General features: G+C 40.2%; 1 protein-coding gene and 1 long non-coding RNA gene across 3 annotated transcripts in view; both read left to right on the top strand.

Annotated features, from left to right (window-relative positions):
* ACKR4 (atypical chemokine receptor 4) overlaps positions 1-24,735 on the top strand; it is a 781,696-nt gene that overhangs the window by 400,962 nt on the left and 355,999 nt on the right. The window lies entirely within an intron of this gene.
* LOC138161622 (uncharacterized) overlaps positions 1-24,735 on the top strand; it is a 180,053-nt gene that overhangs the window by 7,094 nt on the left and 148,224 nt on the right. For both annotated transcript variants that reach the window (XR_011168410.1, XR_011168411.1), the window contains exon 2: positions 6,218-6,322. This is a non-coding gene — a long non-coding RNA (uncharacterized lncRNA). The remainder of the gene's footprint in view (positions 1-6,217; positions 6,323-24,735) is intronic.

The following is a 24,735-nucleotide window of genomic DNA, read 5'->3' as shown; positions in this document are numbered from 1 at the left end:
ACTAGGACAAATGGCACTTGACAATTATTCTTTTCCTTTTTAGTTTATTTCCTATTGTATTCTCTGTGGCAGTTTTCTCACACAAAGGCTGCATCCTACTTTATAAAAGGCCTTACTTTCTACTTCCCTGAGAAAGTGGAGACCACTTCTCTTGTTTCTGTTCATGGCAGTCCAGAAGGCTCAAACGTATTATTTGGGGCATACACATGCTTTTTCCTTTTTTGCTTCACCTCTATGTTTCATTCTTTGGAGACAAGTGGGTTCCATGACTCAAAGCCATGCAGTATCCTTAGAAGAGTATTGGTGTTGGAGTGATGGCCCTTTGTTTCTGGGAGAAACTATAGCTTATTAAAAGTTCTGTACGATTCCTCAAAGGCAAGCCAGCTTGCGCTCTTTCTCCTCTTCTGTTATGCTACTTTTTCTTGCTTATCCTAAACACTCAAGTCATTGTCAAGTTTTGTTTATTTTACCTCTGTGATCTCTCTTTTCCTCCCTCTCTTATCCTGTCCTTTGTATTCTTATTTACACTGTGATTCTGGGCTTCTTGATACCTCTCCTGGTCTATTGTAGTAATAGTCTAGCTGACCTCCCTGCCTCTGTTCTTGTCCATCTCTAACCCATCCTATTTAATTTCACCAGAATAATGGAAATAAAACACAGCTGAATTATATCACCTGCTCAATTGCTCTTAATTGCATCACCACCACCACCACCACCACCACCACCACCACAGCTCACACATACAGAGCTTTAAGATTTATAAAATGCTTTATTCAGAGTAATCCACTGACCTGAGTAGTCAACCCAGGGGTTGAGCTCATTAATTGGATTTTAAGGCCCTTTATGATTTGTCTTCAACCTGCCTCTCCACTCATACTTTCATTTCTTTTTTCCCCCATTTTTCAAATGCTTTATTAACTTCTGATTTACATCATTCATTTCCACCAGATTTTGAGTTTAAAAATTTCTCCTTATTTTTCCCCTACCCACCACCCCAAAATAGTAGTCCCACAGGATATCCCCTCCTCCAGTCTGCTCTCTCCCATATTTTCTCCCATACCCCTTTTGACTTTTCCAGTAGGGCATGGTGGATCTCTATGCCCCAGTGCCTGTATATCTTATTTCCCAATTACATGTAAAATAGTATTAATAATAGCATATACATACACACACACACACACACACACACACACATATATATATTTAAACATTTGATTTTAAAACTTTGAATTTCAGATTCATTCCCTTCCTCCCTCGTCAACCACCCTTACTGGGAAGATAAGCAGTTCAGTATAGGTTGTACATGTGTAGCTAATGCAAAACAATAACATAGTAGATATATTGTAAAAGATGGACTATATTTCCCTTCCTCCTATCCCACCTCCCACTTGTTCTATTCTCTACTTTGATCCTGTCCCTTTTCAAAAATGGATGCTTCCAACTTCCCTGCCCCCAAGCCTGCCCTCCCTTTCATCATCCCCCCTCTCATCCCCTTCCCCCCTACTCTACTGTAGAGTGAGATACCCTATTCAGTGTGTATTTCATTCCCTCCTCAAGCCAAATTCAATGGGAATAAGGTTGACCCATTCCCTTTTGACTTCCTATTCTTCCCCTCCATTGTAACCATTTTCCCTTGCCTCTTCTTTATAAGATAGTTTACCCCATTCTGTCTCTCCCCATCTCCTCTCATTATATTCCTCTCTCGTCTCTTAATTTCACCTTTTAAGTATCATCCCTTCCTGTTAAATTAGTCCTGTGCCCTCTATCTATGTATACCTGTAAACATATATACACACATTTACATATGTATTCATATGCCCATATACCCTCATATATAGACATATATGTATATATATATATATATATATATATATTTCTATTCCCTTCAACTATTTTCATACTGACAAAAGTTTCATCAGTTACAATTATTGTTTTTCCATGTAGGAATGTAAGTAGTTCAAGTTTGATAAGTTCCTTATGATTTTTTTTCCCCGTGTACCTTTACCTTCTCATGCTTCTCTTGCTTCTTGTATCTGAATGTGAAATTTTCTATTCAACTCTGGTTTTTTCATCAAGAATGCTTGAAAGTCCTCTATTCCACTGAATGACCACATTTTCCCCTGAAACATGAAACTCAGTTTTGCTGGGTAGGTGATTCTTGGTTTTAATCCCAGCTCCTTTGACCTCCGGAATATCATGTTCCAAGCCCTTCGATCCCTCAGGGTAGAAGCTGCCAGATCCTGGGTTATCCTGATTGTGTTTCCACAATATTCAAATTGTTTCTTCCTGGCTGCTTGTAATATTCTCTCCTTAATCTGGGAATTCTGGAACCTGGCTATAATATTCCTAGGAGTTTTCTTTTTGGCATCTTTTTCAGGAGGTGATCGGTGGATTCTTTCAACCTCTATTTTGCCCTCTGGTTCTAAAACATGAGGGCAGCTTTCTTTGAGAACTTCCTGGAGGATGATTTCTAGGTTCTTACTTTGATCATGGCTTTTGGGTAGTCCAATAATTTTTAAATTCTCTCTCCTGGATCTATTTTCCAGGTCAGTGGTTTTTCCCATGAGATATTTCACATTGCCTTCTATTCTTTCATTTGTTTGGATCTGTTTAACAGCATCATGATTTCTCAAAGAGTCATTAGCATTCATTTGCACCAGTCTAATTCTGAAGCAATGATTCTTCTCATTGAGCTTTTGAGATTCTTTTTCCATCTGGCAAATTCGGCTTTTTAAGACATTCTTCTCCTCATTGCTTTTTTGATCCTCTTTTTCCAATTGAGTTAGTCTATTTTTTGAGGTATTATTTTCCTTAGTCAGGCTGTTGACTCTCATTTCATAATTTTCTTGCATCATTCTCATTTCTCTCCCCAATTTTTCCTCCACTTGTCTTATCTGCTTCTTAAGGTCCTCTATGGCCTGTAATGAGCTCGTATTTTCCTTTGAAGCTTTTGGTGCAGGAGTTCTGACTTCACTGTCTTCCTCCTGTTCCATGCTTTGCTCCTTTTTGTCCCCAAAATAGGAGTCTAATGTTGGAATCTTCTGTCTGCTCTGTTTCCTTTGCCTGGTCATGTCGCCCCTCAGTCACTTGACCCTGGGTTTTTTGCCACAGTATGACTCTGCTACCAGACAGGGGAGCTTTCATCACAAATGCTGGGGTTTTCTCAGCTGCCAGAGCTATTAGATGGGTACCCTCTCTGAGGCCTCCACATGCTCTGGCAAGCTGGACACACACCCCAGGACCTCTACCCTATACTGCAATCCAGATCCAAGCAGGTTAAAGCAAGAGTGATTACTCCTCAAACTGGTCACTTGGTCCCCCTACACTCTGCAGGCCAGGAGCTGAAGCTGCCATGTGGCGGCTGGCTGGCTGTGCCGCCCTGGGGGCAAAAGCCACACACTCTCACTTACTGGGTTCCAAAGTCCAGACCGCACTGACCTCTTACTTTTTCCTTTGCATCTATGTGTTGATAATTTTGGAGATGGCCACAGCTGCTGCTGATCTGGAGTCCCTCCTGCTGGTGGCTGATCAGGCCTGCCCTGGGGCTAAAACCTCTGGCTCACAGGAGCTGGCTGATTCTTGCCGGCCTGCCAGGCTGTCCTTAGCGGGAGGTTATCTTCTCTGTGTCATTTTGTGGGTTCTGCAGCTCCAAAGTTTGTTCAGAGTCCCTTTTTTACATTGATTGGGAAAGGTAGAAGCCATAGCCCCTCTGAGGTCCTGCTTCTACTCTGCCATCTTGACTCCGCCTCCCCCCATACTTTCATTTCTTCTCTTCTTTTCTTAAGGTACAGCTTAGCCAGAGAAGAATGTTCTCAATTCCCCAAGCATTGCTCTTGTTTTCTTGCCACTGTACCTTTGCTTTTACTGTTCTTTCCAGAATGCCCATTCTTTGTCATCCCTCTGCCTTGCCCAACTGCATAGCAAGCATCTTGCCACTGCCATAATAAATGGACAAACTTGTTCTGTTTGAACCAAGAGATCAGACCTATAATCGGTGGATGCAATTTGCAGAGGTGAAGACTTAGGCTCAATGTACAAAGGGAAAAAACCCTTCTCCACAATTAGAACTGACCAAAAGAGCAATGACTTGCCTTAGGAAGTAGTAGGTTCCCCCTTACTGGAGATATTCAAACAGAATCTGGAAGACCACTTATTCAAATCTGCCCTTAGACACTTTCTGGCAGACCCTAGGCAAGCCATTTAACTTCTGTTTGCCTCCGTTTCCTCAATGTAAAATGGGGGTAATACTGTATAGCACTTACTCACAGGGTTTTAGTGAGGATCAAGTAAGATACTATTTGTAAATAGAAATGCTTATTCCCTTTCTCCTTCCTCCTGCTTGTCAGGGAAGTGGCAAAGAGGATTCCTGTTTGGGTATTGGTTGGACTAGCTAACCTCAGAATTCCTACCTAGCCTTCAAAGGCTCAGTTCCAAATGCCATCTCTGCTGTGAAGCATTCTCTCTTTTTTCCTTCTCACTTCCACCCTGGACAGAAGTCACGTCCCAGAACATTTTGTCTGCACTTCTTATATGTCCTTTTATACCCTGCCTTTTCTTAATTATCTGTATACATGTCTTGCCTTTGTCGTTAGACTGTAAGGTCCCCAAGAGCAAGAATGAGGCTTTATTCTGTTGTATGTCCTTCACATCATCTAGCATGGGGCCTGGCATGTAGCTGAACACTTGTGGAATGGGTGAATGTTGAACCCTCTAGCCCACTTTCTTTATTTTATAGTAGAAAAAGCTTAGACACAGAAACTGACAATCGACCAACCTAAAGTTACACAAATGATTTAGTGGAAGAACCCAGTCCAATAGTTTTCCCCCTTATCTTGGGCTGCCCTTCTTTTTTATATTTTATTCTTAAAAATTAAAAGATATATCATAATGGAAATAGCACCAGACAGAGTAAAAATACTTCAGTTTAAGTCTAACCTACACCACTTATTAGCTATGTGACTTTAGCTAAAGCATGTAACTTCTGCTAAAGCATGTAACCTGAGATTTTCCATTTGTAATATTTGCTCAGAGCTTAGACAATTAGACAATGTATCCAAAGCACATTTATATGTACAGTGCTACTTTTGTAGCAATGGGGCACACAGCATGTGAGACATTGTGTCTGTTGACCTTGTTCTTAGATGATTTCCCTTCATGTAAAAGCTTGAAAACAGTTTCACCATGGAGACAGATTCAAGTTCAGACTTCCCATTGTAGTTTGCCCCTATTTTACTGAGTGGCTTTAACCAATATATTTCTCTCAGGGCTGTTCTGAGTAATATTTCTGTACTTGTCCAGGATCTTCTACAGAAAAATACCTCTTGGTAGGGCAGGGTATTTATTTAATTTAGGCTAATATAAGCCATTGAAGTCTAGAATAATTTTAATGAATAGTTAATAATTCATTGAATAATAACTTTGCATCAAAATTCCTTAATTTTTTTTAAACCTGGTTTTCCAACTTTTGGTACCATTAGTTCCTTTTGTAATGACTACAAGTAACTTCCCAACCAGACTTCTGGACCACAGTGAGCTCTCTCTCTCTTCAAGTTTGTATCTGTATTGGTATCAGAGTGGGTTGTATTCTTGCCTCAGCAAGGAACTAAAAATACTCACTTCTAATGGCTTTCAAATTAATCGGTGTTTGGAAAACACTTGTGAATGAATGAAGAAATGAAGTAGATGTGGATTCTGTGAGGTTCAGTATTTTTCCAGTCCTTCAGTGGATTCCTGCTGAGACCAGCTCCTCCACACTTCCCTCATTTTTTATAATTCTTGTCAAGACTGTTACACAGAATAACCTACCCCATGTGCTAGGAGTTTGCATTGCATAGATATTGGTGTGATCATTAAGTTTTCCATCATTAACCCTCCCTCTATTCCTGACACATGACTGCCTTGCCTCTTTTTCTAGACCTACAGGGTATAAATGATACTGTTTCTTTATCTGTAAAATCAGTAGATTGAACCAAATGATCTCTATGGGTCTTTCCAGATCTGAAATTTTATGAAATCCTATCTTGTCTCTGAACCAAATATATTCTGGAAATTTTGGCCACTTTGGGATTATTTGTGACAATTTTCCATGACACTTATGTCCAGACATAACACACCCTTTTAATGTTTGTACTTGGAAGTGCCCCAAGTAACAAATTGTTTCATGTTGGTAGAATAGATGGGCTGGTTCCTTGATCAGTCATTCTCTTTTGTTTTCCAGCATCTGGTTCAGCATGCAAGAAGAAGCAAGGAGTGAGGAAAAGCAGAGCTAATGGGCCATGAGGATGTAAGCGTGTTCGAAGGCTGCCTTACATACCACTCCAGGGTAAGGCCAAAAAAAAAATCTTTGCCATTGTTTCTCCTACCTTCTTGGTGGTAGGTGGCCTTTGCCTCCTTGCCTCTCCATAGTTCCTTTGCACTGGTGTTCCCTAGATGACAGAATAATCTGGCAGTTGTTGAGTTTTTGATGTTCCTGATTAATGTACATTTCTTATACATCCTATGCATTAATGAGCATTAGTAGAAATTCATGACCAAAGAAAGTTATGGTGTGACATCTGGTCTCACCTATTATCAAAAATTGCTTTTTTTATTAACTAATATATTTAGAATGTAGATGGGCATTGGAACAGAAACTTTCTGTGGGTTCCCTCTGTGTGGGGGGGGGGCAGGGGAAACATCAGGGAGTGACTGGCTCATGACTTAGGGTATTTCTGGAGAGTTACAAAGGTTGGGGAGAGTTTTCTTAGGACAAACACATCCTTACAGCTTTAATACCCCTATCACAACCATCTCCCCATCTTCTAAGTTTTACCATGTTATCACCACCTCCACACCACATAATCTGCAATCTGTCCCACATTAATCACTTTATTCAGGAAGGAAATAAGTTGCCAAATGAACAACAGATATTCTAGAATCAGTGGCAGTACTGTTAGTCCTACATCAACATTTTTGTTGTTTCAACTGTCTCCTAGGCTAGTAGAGAAGGAAAATCTTTGTAATTCTTCATTATTCATGATTTGGTTTATTCCACTGGACTCCTTGAGGTCTCGTGAGAAAGAGAGGAAGGCCTCCCACATGTGGGGTGGACCCCTTGAGGAGTGGCATGGGATGGGCAGGTTTGGAGGGATCACAATCTGAATTACATTAGGGAGCAGCCACATTGATGAGCTCACACATCTAGCAGAATGTATTCACAGTCCCCAGTGAGGAGTTGTCTGTACTAAAAGCTGGGGGGGGTTTATTGAAGATTACTTAGACCTGTGGGAGGATTTCATTACCTCCACACATCCTCCCTTTGAATGCTGGCAAAAATACAGATGGGGAGCAGTGGAGGAAGAGGCAACATCTGTTTGACAGCTTCAGCTCCTACAGCTTGGGCTCCAGACTGACTCCTTGAAGAGAAAATTGGAAATTCATAAAAAAGCCCAGGAGAGTGCCTCTTTTCATGATTAGCAATGGGGAAGAGAGGGAAGTGAGACATTCATTTAGTCAAGACATCAGCTTCTATGGGCTTGTTGGAGACACTAACGTAACAGCACCTGGGCCAAATCTTGCTCCCCATCCCGAGGCTGAGGAGAGTGATGATGGAGGGTATCATACAGAGATCTGCATGCACAAGGTTGGAGCTTCATAATGAAGAAAACTTGCCAAACTAGAAAGACAATTAGGAGCTCGGGGTCTCTGGAGAGTACCACAAATGTGCATTATTACAGCTTTAGGTAGAAGCACACGTGTTCACTAAACTCCCAGCTGCAGAACTCCATGAGCAGGGAAGAGTCAAGGCTGGCGGTGTGGATTGAGACAAATCATAGCTTAGCTGTACTAAAGAAAAGACCCAGCCTTTGCCAGCTTTTGGCATGAAAGTTAGGCATGATCACTCTCTATTTTTTTTTCCACCCGGTGGTTCTCATTTATCTTGGAGTTTTAAAAATAACCAAGAATTACAGAGTATCAGATAGGAATACTAAGACTGATACTCTTTATCTATTCAAATTCATTACAGTCCTATCTTTGGGGGAGTGGTTGGTAGAGGGAAGCTGTTCCCAAGTCACATAACTTGGGTCTGATCCTTGTCAAATATGAAAAAAAAAAACTGCAGATGCCTTTGGGAGATATTGCTTGAGACAGTACAGGTGGACATGAAGCATGGGCCTGATTGATGTCAAATAGGGAAAAAAAACCCCTGCAGGGGCCCTTGGGAAGACTCTACAGGTAATTCGGCAGTCTTCTGCAGAGCACTGGGATAGAAAGGATTATAGCCTGGCCCTGGGGTGATATATGACTGTATGGGAATGATCTAACCTCACTTAGTGCTCCAGTTTACACATCTGTAAAATGGGCATAGCAGCATATTGTATACATAGTAACTAATATAGTATCGTAACTAGTATACATAGTTACTAATACTCAGTATAGTGTGCTTTCTAAGCTAAGAAATAAAGTCTGTTAACTCACATTCTCAAGAGCAAGATGGGTTAGCATAATCCATTAATCATTTTCAGTGGCATCTGTTGAGCAGATTGGGAGACAGAGAAGGAGAGGAAGGTGCCCCTTATGAGGAGTGTTGTAGAGGTCTTAGGCCGCATTACGTTTTAAAACCAAGTTAATACGTGACCCTTAGGTATCCTTCTATATGGATCAGTGGCCCCCATTTTAATTTTAATTTGACACCACAGTTATAGAGGTGTATTATATTCAGGTATAAGTTAGACTACATGGCCCCTGAATCCATTTCCGCTGAGATCATTGATTGTGTGATTCAGTCCTCGTGACATGTGAACAAAACGTAGCTTAATTTTAAAACGAACACTGTGGGATGTAGCTGTATGATGCTATTCCCCATTTGCATGTTAGCCTACTATTTAATAGCTATTTAGCAAAAGCTGCTTTGTCATATTTAAAGAATGAATGCTGTGTATCTTGAAGAAAATCTGATGTGTTCTGGAGAAAAAGCTAGTACCGAAAGGAACTTTTCTTTGAGTTAGAGGATCAAGACCTAATTTTTCACATCTGGACACAACTTCTGATGGCCAGGCTTGTGATCAGGGGCAAGGGGGAAGAGTGGCCTCTTTGGTTCTCCAAGTAGCCTTTTTGAAGGTCTATGGATGGACATAACCTGTTCCTGAACAGAATAGGGTAGGGAAAGGCAGTAATGGTGGTTCATCTTAGATTTTGCCACCATCTTTATTCATCAACCTCAAAATTTTAGAAATGTAGTATGGTTGTATAATAAAGTTTCCTAAATCTTCTCTGACCACTATGATGAGAGACACCGCATTTGAACCAGTTGGGAGAGGTGAACAGATTCTATAGTTTTAATATTCACATATTAAGGAATTCATGTTTTTCTATTGAATGACAAACCAGATAGGCCTCCCCAGAAATGTTTGTGAGTGTATTTATACACACACACACACACACACACACACACACACACACATATGCCTTAGTTAAGTAAAGAACAAAATTCCAAGGTTGCATGAGAGAAATGGTTGAACCAAGTTGAATGGATTTCTATCAGTCCATTTGGATACTCAGAGAGAGGTTATGAATGATGGCTAGTGAGTAGGGTTTCTTCTTTATAATGAGATGTTTTTTTTTAAATTAAACTAAAGTACAGTGTGGGTATCCCATTTTCTACAAGTCCTTTCCTGATTTTCTCCTACTTTACCCATTAAAACTATTTTATACTCAATTTAGCTTGTTTATATTTTGCATTTACTTTTCTTTTTTTTGTAAATGGTATTTTATTTTTCCAATTACATGTAAAGATAGTTTTCAACATTCATTTTTAAAATAAGATTTTAAGTTCCACATTTTTTTCTCCCTCCACCCCTACTATCCCCCCTCTCCGAGATGGCAAGCAATCTGATATAGGTTACACATGTGCAATCACGTACACATATTTCCATATTAGTCATGTTGTGAAAGAAGAGACAAAACAAAAGGGAAAAGTCACAAGAAAGCAAAAAAAAAAAAACAAACCCGGAAAATAGTTGGCTTTGATCTACATTCAAACTCCAGAGTTCTTTCTCTGGATCTGGACAGCATTTTCCATCATGAGTCTTTTGGGATTGTCTTGAATCATTGTGTTTCTGTGAAGACCTAAGTCTGTCATAGCTGATCCTCACACAATGTTTGCATTGTTTTCTAGGTATATTGTCCTAAATCTCCTGTAAGCCCCTTGAGGGTTAGAACCCTTGTTTTTTGGTCTTTGTATTCCCATAGGCTTCCATAGTACCTTGTACATAGTAGGTGCTTAATACATGTCTTTCAAAATTTTATTTATTTTATTCCGAACTTGAGAAATAAAACAAGCATTTCCATAACATAGTAGAATGGAAAAAAAGATTGATTGTACATGCATGAAAGTGCAAATCTATTATGAACACATTTCTGTTCCTTTTGAATATATAACAATCATGTAACTTTTGAACTTTTTTTTTCTTCCCTCAACCCCACCCCCCACCCCCATGGCTACCACTAGACACAAATATGTGTGTATACGTACATACCTACCTACCTACATATATACATACATACATACATGTGAAATTATTTTATTCAAATTCCTATTTATCAGTTCTTTCTCTGGATGCAGACAGCATCTTCCTTCCCATGTCTTTTGTAGTTAATTTGGCTGTTTGTAATAGTTAAAATGACTTAGTCACTCAGGATTATTTAATTTAATTGAAATTTAAGTGCTTAATAAGTATTTGTTTACTGGTTGACTTATAACTAAACTTATATTTGTGTAAATTTATATTCCGTATATGTGGTTACTTAGGAGTTAGCATAGAGCCTTGGTGGAAGAGGAAATTAATCTAGAACAAGTGTTCTTAACCTGAGGTCCATGGGATAGATTTCAAGGGATTCATGAACTTGGATGGGAAAAAAATTACATCTTTATTTTTTACTAATCTGTAATTAAAATATGGCATTTCCTTCAACTGTGTATGTGTATACACATTAAAAAAATATTCTGAGGAGGAATCTATAGCCTTCACTGAATTGCCAAAGAGATCCAGCAGGACAAAAAAAGGTTAAGAAGTTCTGATCTGGAAGGAGGGACCCATGTTTATCTTTTCATAATTCTGATTTTTCTAAGGATTTTCCCCCACTTTTCTTATGCTATGGTCTCTTAACTATTTTTTTTTTTTAGCAATAAGGGTTAAGTAACTTGCTCAAGGTTACACGACCAGTTATTTCTGGGTGTGGTGCTGAGTATCTGAGCCCGGATTTGATCCAGGTCATCCCGACACTGGAGCCAGTGCTCTTACTCGCTGAGCCACCTGGCCGCCCCTAAGCAATTGGGGTTAAGTAACTTGCTCAAGGTTACACGGCCAGGTGTTTCTTGGGTAGGTGCTAAGTGTCTGAGCCCGGGATTCGATCTCCAGGTCTTCTCAACACTGGAGCCGGTGCTCTTACTCGCTGTGCTACCTGGCTGCCCCGGTCTCTTAACTATTGCAGAGGAGTTTTCTTGTTCCCTTGATATTTATCTGTTCCTGGTTTGGTGTCTGGTATTTTAATAGAAATTAAATGTAGAGTAACACCTCCTTTATTGGGCACCATCAGAGGGTGTGGTGTTTCAGTGGAATACCCAAGCTTATCACTAAACTCAAATAATTTTTAAGCAATTGAGATGGAAATCTTTTCTCTAACAATTTGCAGGTTTTCTGCTGTGCTTTATGAGTTCTTGTATTTGCCTTTATGTGCTTTGTCCTTCATTTTCTTTCTTATCACTTCTTGCTGCTGTCTGTGTGCTTGCCTTTAGAGGCTACTTCTTTATTTTAATATTTGTGGTTTTTAACCTGGAATTATTTAAGAACCTAGATAATGATACCTTGTAGAATCACATCTTACGAAATAAGAGTAAATGGGCTACTAGTGAAGACCTGAGTATTTACTCTGAACAAAATGCATGAACTTCAATTCTAGGACCTGAGAAAATTTTACAAAATGGTTCAAATCTGGGCTAAATTTTTTCCTCCAGGCTCATACATGCCCTTAGCATGGTCTGTGATTGCACCTTTAGGAAGGCAATGACAATAAAAATGAAGAAGACAGAGTAGTGATGATAAACATGAATACAACATTAATTTGAATGGAAAGAGATGCTAAATTCTTTTTTTTCCTGGTAAATATATTTTAACATAACAATTGTGTAATTTTTGGTGGGTTTAACACAAAAATTGAGACCTACCTTAGGGGTCACCTAGTTAAGTCTCCTCAATTTATACATAAGGAAACAGATGCCCAGAGAGATTCACTAACATACATGAGGCCGCACAGGTATTAAGTGACAGATCTGAGATTTAAACTCAAGTCTTCTGATTGTGCATCTGACATTCTTAAAAAAAGAAATTTCCTCCATTAACAAAAATTTATTTTCTTTACTTCCGCCTTCCTCTCATTGAGAAAAAAAAGAAAAAAGAAAAACAAAACCCTTCTAACAAATATCCCTAGTCATGGAAAACAAATCCCCGAGTTGGCCATGCCCCAAAATCTATATCTCATTTGTTCCCTGCGTCCATCAGCTCTATCTGTGGTGAATTACCTGCTTCATCATCCATTCTTTGAAACTGTGGTTTGTGGTTTCATTGGTCAGAATTCTTTTTTTTTAACCAGAACAAAACATCACTTAAGTTTATTTCAGATGTAACAGCAATGTCATGTTAAAATTGACAGATTTAATCCTTAACTGCACCAAGTAAACCCCATCACTTAAGTATTTTTAAAAAGTTATTCCCTCCCCCCAAATGAAGGAGCTTTTCTTTCTTACTGCCCTGCAGCACAGTTTTCTAGTATTTCTGCATCTGGACAACATATTCTTCATTGTTTCAACTGGTGACCAAGCCGCTGGGAAAATTTGAGAACAATTTCCCCCACAGACAACCTCTATCTGGATGAATGTTATTATTTGCATAGATTTTCTTTGTATGCTCTTTCCCCTGTAAACTTTGCTGATTAAGAGCCTATATAAATTTTTAACTATTGAAACACTAATGGACATTTTTCTCTTGTGGTCTTCTAGTTAATAGGATTCCTCCCTTCCTAAAACACCAGAGGTAACAAAATTTTACTACATATACAAATCGTTGTTCCATACTGGACACTTTATTTCAATCTCCCATTGACCTCACTGAGACATAAGAGCCATTCTTCACTTTCTTTCCTCTCATATTTCCTTCTTCCTCAGTGGACAAATTTGGTATTAATACCAGTCCCATGACCATTGGTCAGAATTCTGGAGTTTTTCAAAGTTCTCTGTCTTCACGGTGTTGTTACGATACTGTTCTCCTGGTTCTGCTCACTTCATTCTGAATCACTTCATATAAGGCTTCCAAGGTTTCTCTGAAACTGTCTCCATCATTTTTTCTGCAATATTCATTTGATTCCTATACTACAGTTCGTTCAGCTATTCCCCAATCAATAAACACTGCCTTAATTTTCAGTTCTTTGCCACCTGAAAAAAAAAGCTATAAAAATGTTTGTGCATATGGGCCCTTTTCCTCTTTCTTTGATCAATTTGAGGCATAGGTCTGGTAATGGCATCTCTGGGTCAAAAGGCCTGCAAAGTCCAGTAATTTGGGATGGGGTGGGGTGTCCTTCAGTTCCAAACTGCTTTCCACCACAGCAGCTCTAATCCATACCTTCACCAGCAGTTCATTCATTCACGTGCCTGCCTAATCTGGCTGTCTTCCCACTATTTCTACCCCATGAACCTCTGTGTTTCATTTCAAGGGGATCTCACTTTAAAATAGAGTGATGTGTATAAGAGGGTAGCCCACATTTTAACCAGTGCATTATTTGTCTGCTCAGTTTTCTTTTTGATTTCTGGTTCTTGGCTGTGTTCCATATCATTGAGGTTTTTAAACAATTGAAGTATTTTATATGTGTAGTATGTACTAATGCAGAAATATAGTGTATTGTTTTGTAGAGGAGATTGGGTTCAATCCCACCCAGCTCCCAATGGCACAAATTTGAGTGTGTAACCCTGGGCAAATCATTTAATCCCTTAATGCTCCAGGTTCCACAGGGGTGAGGAAACTGAGCCCTTGAGGCCACATCTGTCCTTCTAGATCCACACTTACCGCCATATTGCAGATAGGACCCAGTCTGCATTGAGAGAAGGAGTTTCTTTACAGGGAACTCTACACAGATGACACCCAGCTCTGAATTTTCTCCCACCTTCATGAACAATGCTCATGGAAGCATTTTCCAGGTGAGCTAAAAAAAACCATTTCTTGGTTAGCTTCCTGTTATATGCCTCCAATCCATGACCTAGAATTTCTTTCTTCCTAGTTTTTTGGCTTACCATTCTCCTTGTTTGGCCTATTAATACTGGAGGCATGCACTCCTCACAATGAGACCCCAGATGGTCAGGAGATGAATTTCCTCCTGGGCCCTGCTTCTTGCTTGAACTTGGCAGCTTAAGGAATTTGGGCTTGTTAAACTGCTTAGCTTTCTGTGGCATCTGCCTAGCACAGAAAGCACCATGGGCCCCCGAGTGAGTACATTGTCTCCAAAATATTTGCTCTTTAATCAGAAGCAACCAAGCTGTCTCTTCTCATTGGACCTCTTTGGGATCTGATTCCTAGTGACCAAGTTTGCTGCTATAGTATTTGTCTCTTGGAATTGCCGGGAGCCTGACAAATGTTCTGGAATTGGCTGAAGAGCATTTCCAATCCCCTCCTGGTTTGATCTTCTAGAAGGAGGATATTAATTCATAGACACCAGTGTCTGAGGAGTTACTGTCTGCAGCTGAAATGTTACGTGGAGGGGTGAACAGCAAAACCTCTAAGCTCCTGGAAGATTTTTTACTTAAGCTTGGTTGGTTACTCGTACAAATATGAAGTACTTTAGTTTCTGACAATGATCCCAACTGGTACAACTGGTGCTAGAGGGAGGATTGAAGGTGGAGAAGGGGAGGGGAAAATGGTAATGAGTGAAACTAACCTATATATTGAGGTGGAAATTAAAAAAAAAACCTGCAGGTGAAGAAAATAATGCCATCAAGCTAGCCCTATTTTGAGGCGTTCTATCAAAGTAAGATTGTGTAGAATGAGAACCAAGAAGAGAGAGAGAGACAGACAGACAGAAACAGAGAGAGACAGAGAGGGAAAGACAGAGACAGACACAGAGAGGGACAGACAGAGATACAGAGAGGACTATTTATTTTCTCTTCATAGTCTAAAGTCATCACTTGGCATGAATTTGAGGGAGAGAGAAATGTTAAAGCTGGATCAAGCCTAAGCCCTTTGTTTTATAGGTGAGGAAATTTCCCTGGGGCCCAGAAAGGGACTCGTTCAAGGTCATACAGCTACTCAGAGGCAGAGCCCTTACCTGAACCCATGCCTACATTATACCATAGCATCTCAACCCATTTCTTTTGACAACCTTAATTCTATACCTCTACAGCCCTACCTTATGAGTTGCATTGTCCCTTTACCTTTCCCATTCTTCCCTCTTTACCATGTCCTTCTTCCTTTTTCTTGCCACCCCAGGACACAGATTGGTATATAGAGGGAAAGTGTATAAAGAGTGTGGAGCCTGGGAGAAAAAAATCTGACTCACTGTAGAGAAGGCTTAGTCAGAGTTGGGAAAGGGGCTGGAGGAGGAATGCATTTCTCTTTCTTTCTTTGGAATCTGCATTTATACTCATTCCAGTCTGGGACTAGCTTAGACACTGAAAGAACATCAATATGGCTACCAAGGAGCTCCCACAAGGCTTGGAGTCTGCAGGGCCAAGAGACCACCTGACCACCCACTGGCAGGTCTGTGAACACTCATTCTAGTGTTCATTTCAGCTAAGTTTGCAGGTGATATTGACCTGAAAGAAAGCTACATGGTATAGCAGATAGATGGTTGGTTGGCCAAGTCGAGAAGATCAGAGTTCAGTTGTCACCTCTGACATTTACTGGCTGTATAATACCAAGCAAGTAACATAACCTTCCAGGGCTCTCCGAGGCTAACTTGCAGCTAAGGTCCTAACCTGCCCTGGCTGAGGGAGTCTGCTGTCTTGGGAACTGGTTATTCCAGTGAGATCGAGTCTGGTTCTTATCCCTGTCCCAGTCACACATAGAATTGTACACAGAGATAAAATCTAGGCTGATAGAGAGTGAGCTATCTTCTTACTCAGATGCCTTCTGCCACTCTCTTCTCCTTCACTTCTCATGTGCATCATGTTATGAGGTAACCCTACTTCTTACCAAGACTAATCCCTCAATCTGCTCAAGTGATCCCATTCCTTCCTGGCTCCTCCAACAGACTGCCCTTCTCTCTCATCACTACTCTGTTACTTCTTTTCAGTCTTTCTCTGTCCACTGGTCCATTCCCTGCCTGCTACTTACAAACATGCCCATGTCTCCTGCATCATAAAAAACTCCACACTTGATCCTTCCATCTTCACTTACTTTCATCCTATAGCTCTTCTGCCTCTTGTGGCTAAATTCCTCGAAAAGCCCATTTACCAGAAGTGCCTCCACTTCCTCTCCTTTCACTCTCTTCTTTTTCTCTTCCCTTATAGTATGACTTCTGTCTTTATCATTCCATCCTCTGCAAAGTTACTCATGTTATGTTCATTACTAAAGCCATTGTCCTTTTCTCAATCTTCCTTCTACTTGACTTCTCTGCATCTTTGGACACACTGATCCCTCTGTTCCCCTTAATATTCTCCTCTCTCTAGATATTCAGGACACTGCTCTCTCCTGATTCTCCTCCTTTCTACATGACTGCTATTTTTCAGTCTCATTTGTTGGATCCTCCTGGATCATTCCCTCTAACTATAAATGTTCCACAGGGTTCTCTCCTGAACCTTCTTCTCTTCTCCCTCTGTACCATTTTACTTGGTGATCTCATCAACTCACATGGATTTAATTACCGTCTCTATGCTGATGATTCTTAAAGCTACCTATCCTGCCCCAGCGACCTCTCTGCTGACCTCTAATCTTGCATCTCCAGCTGCCTTTCTGATCCCTCGAACTGGATGTCCAGTAGACAGCAGACACTCAGCATGTCCAAATTGGAACTCATTTTCCTCCCTAAACCCTTCCTATTTTGTATTTCCTATTACTGTAAAAGGCAACACCATCCTCGCAGTTCTTCAGATGTACAACCTGGGTGTTATGCTTAATTCCTCACAATCTCCCTCCACATTCAGTCTATTGCCAAGGCCTGTCAGTTTCACCTTGGCAACACCTCCTGACTGATCTTCTCTCCTTTGTCACTGCCACCCCCACGGTGAAGGTCCTCATCACCTCACACCCTTTTGCATTCACTCCTAGGGGGGTCAGCTTGCCACAAGTCTCTTCCCCTCTCCAATCCATCCTCCATTCAACCACCAAAGTGATAAAGTGCAAGTCACATGTACTTCCCCAAAACAAAACAAAACCAAAAAACCTCCAGTGACTCCCTGTTGTCTTTAGGATCAAATACAACACTCTCTTCTTGGCATTCAAAGCTCTTCATAACCTAACGCCCTCCTCCCTTTCCAGTCCTCTTAGATCAGTGACACTGGCCTCCTTGCTGTGCCATGAACAAGACTCTTGGCTCTGGGCATTTTCTTTGATTGTCCCCTAGGTTGGAATGCTGTCTTTCATCTCTGCCAACTGGTCATACTGACTTTCTTTATGGGCCAACTAAAATCTTATCCTTTACTGCACCCCTCTGAATGATGGTGCCTTCTCACTGTTAATTATTTCCCATTTATTCTGTATATACTTTACTTTGCATATATTTGTTTCCCCCCCATTAGATTACAAGCTCCTTGAGGTCAGGGACTGTATTTTGCCTCTTTTAATCTCCCCTGTCCTTGACACAGTGCTTGACACATAGTAGGTGTTTAATAAATGTTGATTGATTGATTGAAAGAAAAGGAGAGAACTACTGCCATCTGCTTCTGTGTTCCCTCTTCAGAAGGGTAAGTCCTACTCACGTAGCCCCTGAATTTCAAAGGGGAAGATTTTGCTGACTGTTTTCATTTACAACTTTGTTGTGCTCCTAGATCTGATACCTACTCATTCCTTACCTTTGCCTCTCAAAATCCCTAGGTTCCTTCAGCATTTAGCCCTTGTCCTTCTAGGAAATCTTTTGTGATTTCCCTAAACTATTAGAGCCCATGACCAAACATGAGATACACACTCTTTTGGGTGGGGGGGGCTAGGTATCCCCAGTGCCTAGTCCAGTGCCATGAGCACAGTAGGCACTTAATACCCCGGCTTGTTAAATTGGGTTGTACAACATATACTTGTTTAATGATGGGTGTATGGGGTGGGGGGAGAGAAGAGACAGAGAGAGATTAGAGAAAGAGGAGGGGAAGGATCTCACATGTTCAATAGTAAACATATGAAAAAACATGAACACATTCTTCTAATTGAGAAAACTGCTCCCATAGAGAGTTAGCAAGTATCCTTTTGGGCTAGAAGCCAGCATATGAGGGCTGTATTCCCCACACATATTCTCAACTTTTCCATCTGTCAAAACATGATTATCTGGGCCACCTGTGTATCCCACAGGAATAATGGTTAGGTGGATGAGTAAATGTTGAAAGACATTTGGAGATCCACTGATAAGTCTTGTTAACAGCCACATTTTTATTCTGATTCAGACAAGAAAGGGAGGTAAATTGGCTTATTACTCCAAAATAAATTCCATCTAAGTGTTGATTTCCTTGGAATTAAGGGCTTATTCAGAGAGCCTCCCTTCTCCTGCCTTTGAAGGGAGACTGTATCATCTGAACAGATTATTTCTTGTGTTTCCAAGGATAAGGCTATATACATTCTGATACAAATGTAGGAATCTATGTCTTTATCCATGCGTGATTTTGTCTCTGAAGACTGATGACCCAAACTCCTGAATAAAGCGGGCTGAGTGAGCTTGCAGCATAGACAGTTTTGAGTTCAGTGGAATCAATTCGAGAATCAGGCCTTGGATTTCTTAGCCCAGACCATTTGGATCCGATTTAAGACAAACAAAGGAAATCAGTCTTTACTTTGTGCTGAAAGGGATGAGCCAGAGGGTTGCTCCTGTAACTAGCAGTCCAGGAAAAGGCCTTTTGCTGGTCAGGGAGGATCAGTGTTGACTTTCTGACCCTGGAATGGACTTCAGGGGTGAAAATGGTGCAGATGGATTGGTCCTTGCTGATCTTCCCCATTGTCTTCTTTATCCTTGAGGATGAATATCTCCTGTACTGTAGAATGAAAAAAATGGGAATAAGTAGGAGAAAAGAGATATGGAGTTGTTGTTACAATTAAATGAATAAGATGTAACTGAGCTTCCTGGAGAAAAATAAAATGTGTATTCTGAACGTGAAGTTTGGAGGCATTGATAATATTCCTGCTATCCACAAATTTTGTAAAAACAAAAAAACAACACCCTCCCTTAAAACCTCTAAAAAACAAATACAAAAAAACTTGCCAAAAGGTTGCTTTGGAAGAAACATTGATCCTGAGGCCTAGATTAAAGATAAAGATGCACAGAACTGTTTACTGAAACAAGCCTTTTAATTTTTAAATCATAAAACAAAATTGTAATCCCTATAGTCAGGAACTGATGTGAATCCCTGATGCAGCCCCTAGCCTGGGGCCCTAACAAAAACCTCTTCTTTCCCACTGGGGAGGACATGTCTTGGTTATACCTGATTCTTTGCTTATTGAGATTAGCAAAAAGCTCATTGGGCATAAACCATTAATTACTTTGGCTAGGGCATCATTTAATGGCTATTAATTAGGAAATGATTGTATGCATCATTAAGGAGACCAGAAGTCCTAAATAAATGGGAATAGTCCGGGATTTTGAACCTTAATGTCTCCCCATCCATTGTAAAGACTAACTTTATCCTTTCTTGTAGGATTATTTTACCTTCCTAAGGAGATTTTTTTCCTTTTTTTTAATGTCTCTTTGTTCAGAGAGGAAAATCTGGTTTACTTCTAAGCCATAGCTCTTCAAGTTTTTTTTAACTACTATACTTCTATATATCAGTAAATTGAATTCCTTATTGATCATTCATTTCCTCTGCTCATGGGTACTTTCTTTATGAAAAAAAAAAAGACATGGCAGGTGCAAAGCTTGATGAGGCCCAGATAACACCATAAAGAATGAAATAGATTATATTTTAGAAAAAAGAAATACATAAAAATATCCATTTAGCACAAACTCATTAGATAGGCTCTCTAGTAGTCTGTTTCATTAGAAGTTGACCCTTCCCTGTTTTTTTTTTCACTTTTAAGTGTAAGGAATAAGGAAGAATTATGTTTTAAAACATTTCTTACATTTAATATTTAACAAAAATATTTCTGCCCTATGTTTTAAAATTGTTTTTATGATGTTTAGCACTGTTCTCCTAGGAAGTCATGTTCTTCCTCCAAGTGTTCTGCAAAAAGTGCCGTGTCCTTTCTCTTCTTTATTCTATGTGAAACCTCATTATTTGGCTCCTTTTCCAATCCTTTAGGCCAAGTGTATTGTCTGCATTTTCAAGTAAACTCTTTCTCTCCTTTTCCTCTGATGTTCTACTCTCTAAGAGAATATTTGGATTTATTCTTTTGCTCTTTCTACTTGAGCTAAGAATAACTTTGCTATTTTTATTCCACCTTTAGTTTGATCCTTTTGCTTTGGTCATGGTAGAAATTTGTTGTGTTTATGGTTCTCATTGAATTACTTTTTCCTTTGCAACAGGGTTCTTCACCTCTCTTTTGTTTCCTGGCCTTTGACTGCATAGTGAAGTCAGTGGGCCCCTTCTCAGAATAATGTTTTTAAATGCATAATTTAAAATACATAGGATTATTTAAAAAACTAGTTATATTGAAACGCGCTTATCTATACCCACATCTTTCTATTCTGTCTCTCTGCCTCTGTTTGTCTCTCTGTCTCTCTAGCTCTGTCTCTCTCTTATCTACCTAACCATCTATCTATCCGTCTGTCTGTCTATCTATCTATCTATCCATCTATCCATCCATCCTTCTATCTAAACTCAAGTTTCTGCTCTCTGATTGTCCTCCTTTGCCGACCTCTTAAAATAGATGCCTCTTCAAGACAGAGACTTAATTCTTTTTGACTCTGAATCCCCCAGTGCTCCACAAACTTCCTGCACTGAATAAATGATTGTTGGTGGGTTGATGTGTCTTCACTTCAGGTAAAAAGACATTGATAATCTAGAGAATGTCCAGAGAAGAATGATTAGGTTTGTGAAGGACTCCTCTTGGATGAGTGGTTGAAGGAATGGGAAGTGTTTGCCCTGGAGAAGAAAAGATGAATCCTGGGAAGAATACAATCACCATCTTCAAGTATGAAAAGCATTTTTAGATGGAATAATGATTAGGTTTGACCTCTCTCTACCTTTCCAGACTTCTTACACTCCCCTTATGTAGCAGCAAGCACCCCAAGCGTCCTCAGGGTTTGCAGCTACCACAGGTTCTTGGATCTGCTTTGCTAAAGGAAAGCAACTCAAAATGGGTTAACAGGCTTACTTTAATCAGTCAGACATATATCGTTTACCTTGTTCAGGAGAAAAGGTCAGCACCCTGAACCTCAAAGTATACAGGCATAATTATCAAGACAGAAACATCAAGTAGACAGATTTCCAAACTGTCCAACCATTACATCCATACCCAGTCAACATCTGGGTTTCCACATTCTGGGTTTTTCAAAGCCGGGGGACTCTCAAGAACGGCTTCCCAGAATTCAGATCAAATCACAGAACACTTCTCAAAGTGAGTCCCAAAACAAAGCTACACATCAGGGCTTATATAGCCTTCTCCTGGCTCAGAGAATGTAACAACCTTATTGACCCACTGGCCAATCAAAAAGTATCTACTGAAAAACAAGCCTCCCTCCCCAGGCTTCTGGTGCACTTTAGCCTAGGGGCAGGGAAGATCTTTAAAATTTACATTCGCATTACACCTTACACTTACACTCTGCTAGCCAGTGCCACTGGCAGACTTGGTGTTTCTCATCTCAAGATGGTGTTGTGATACCATCTTGTGACTCCAGGTATTTTCATTGACTGTCCCCTATATTTGAAATTCTCCCCCACCTCATCTAACTTTCTTGAGGTCTTAGCTAAACTCCTACCTTCTGGGAGAAGCCTTTCCTGGTTCTCTTTAATCTTAGTGCCTTCCCCTGCAGACTACCCCCAGTTTATCCTGTATATATCTTGATTTTGCAGTCTTTTGTCCCTGTTAAATTGTGTGTTGCTTGAGAGCAGGGACTATTTTTTGCCTTACTATTCCCCAGGACTTAGCATAGTCCCTGGAAAATAGTAGATGTTTAATAAATGCTTGTTGACTTTTTGTGCTTGGTCTCAGAAAACAGAAACTCAGGAATAATGGGCGAAGATTTTACAGAACCAGATTCAAATTTTATATTTTGAGAAATCTCCCAAAATTAGGGCTATCCAAAAGTGGAATGGACAGGGAGAAGTAGTGAGTCCCTACCTGCTCCTCTTTTCTCCCTACCCCCCAGCTAGAATGATGACATTTGGAGATGCTGCTGTAGAAAGGTTTCTTAGATGTCATTTGGACTAGACAGCTATGGAGGTTTCTTTTGACCCTGAGGTTTTATTCTTTGATTTTAAATTTTATTTTATGGTAGATGACAACTCAGTGTGAGCAGACTGAGTAATGTATTATCAGCAATGACTTGTGCCTTAGCAGTGGTTAAGGACATACATGACCAGAAGGAGGGGGTGCTAATCCTGTAGCAAGAGTGAGAGGTGACAGATGGACAGCCTGAATGCTGCATTGGTCCCCATGACATTTTAAAAGAATTGAAAGAGGTCTATGTTGAGTAGCTTTTTCTCTATGGAAGTACGAGGCCTAGGATTACAGAGGATGAGAAGGTGGATGAGTCATAATCTTTACCTGAGGAGATAGTCCTGACAGAGGTTTAATCATGGAACCATTGGAGTCTTGAAATAAGAATGCTGCTCAAGGCAACAGATTGGATTTGTCACTGTGGTTTGGTCTTTCAAGGCTGTTGCTACTGAAGGCGTCTTGTCAGTTGCTAACACTCTGTATCATGCATGATATTTTGCTTATCAAACCCGGGTCTTCCAACTTTTTTCATCTGTAAGGTGAAGTGATTGGAAGAAATGATATGTAAGGTACTTTCCAGCAAGGCTGTACCACGCACTAGTATATTCCTCACTGTTGTTAGGCACATCATTGGAGCTCACAAAATGCTTGGTCAAATTGAACTGAATAGATTTTTTTCTTTGTGCTCCATCTTTGTTTAACTTTCTTCTATTTTTCACTTAACTTATCTGGTTCCACCTGGAGTTTGACATTTATTTTTCAGGGTGAAATCGAGTTTTTTCTCTCTGCCTCTCAAGCTGTTTTTAGCTACCTCCTTCCTGGTTGGCATGGACTTATCCGACTTTATCTAAGTGGGATCTTCACTTTTCCTCTCCTACAATTGCTGTTGAGCTGTATGAATCCTGTGAAGAATAAGAACAGCAAAGCCAGGGTCTTCTTCTGCCCTCAGCAAATTCAGGCCTGCTTTGAGCTTGAGACATGTTCCAGTTCAGACGGTGGCCTGGCTTCTTGTCCTCATTCTCTATGGATTTGCTCTGGGACTTTGGTTAAATCACGGCAATTCCCTGTGCCTAGTTCTCTTATCCTGTAATGGAGAGAATAATCTTGACTTAGTTAGAAGGGAGCAGTGGTGTAGGGGAAAGGGTGTTGGCCCTTAAATCATAGGACTCAATTCCCCTCTCTACCACTTACTCCCTTTGCAACTTCAGATAAAGGACTTAACCTCCCTCTGCCTCTGTTTGCACATCTGTAAAATAAGAGGTTGAACTAGACAGCCTCTGAGGTCCCTTTCAATTATAGATCTGTGATCTACCTCAGTTACCCCTGGATGTTTTTGGAAATAGGCATTAGAGACCTAACCTTTGTTTCTGCATATTGCCTTGGACAGTTCTAAAGCAACATGTAAGTAAAGACATGATGGTGTGGTAGGGGCTACCTAAGTAAGTGCCAAGGACGTTATTTGTACTGGTGAATGTATTTGGAAATTTGGCTATCCATTGGCCTTTTTGTTTGGGTTCAAAAGAAAAACCAGTGGATACTTTCCAAATGTTCTATAGTTTGATTTCATATGGAAGGAAGGAGCACCATTTATAGACCTCTAGGAACTAAAGTAACTGTGAGTCAATACTACTTGCTTAGATATTTACTTATCCAAAAAGAAACAAGCAATCTTTTCATTGGCAATTCAGCGGAGTTCCTGAAAGCCTGCAATTTGGATCTTGTAATAACTGTGTGATCGTGGACAAGTCATCCAACTGACATGAGCCTCAGTTTCCTTTTTTGTAAAATAGGGGTAATTATATTGGCAGTACCTGTCCTACAGATGGGTACTGCCAGTATAATTATCATTATCAAGTCTGTCATTTTACGAAGAAAGAAACTGAGACCTAGACATATTCAGACACTTATCGAGGGTCACAGAACTAGTGAGGGCCTGAAACAGGCTTTGAATTTAGGTCTTACTGATTCCAAATCCAGTACTTTATTCACTGGAACCTAGCTACCCTAGTGAGAGGACGTGTATACAATAAGGTGCTTTAGAAATGTCAGTCTGATGATGATGATAGTGTTGATGATGGTGGTGATGATGATGATGATAGTGTTGATGGTGATGAAGATGATGGTGGTGTTGGTCATGATGATGATGATAGTGTTGATGGTGATGAAGATGATGGTGGTGGTGGTGATAGTGATGATGATGATA

Source organism: Petaurus breviceps, unplaced genomic scaffold (genome assembly GCF_028583685.1).
Source record: "Petaurus breviceps papuanus isolate PSGF00001 unplaced genomic scaffold, PetGlider_PUasm1.0 185, whole genome shotgun sequence".
In the NCBI taxonomy this organism is placed as follows: domain Eukaryota; kingdom Metazoa; phylum Chordata; class Mammalia; order Diprotodontia; family Petauridae; genus Petaurus; species Petaurus breviceps.
Note: the sequence above shows the minus strand (reverse complement) of the source record. Positions and strands in the feature narration are given on the sequence as shown.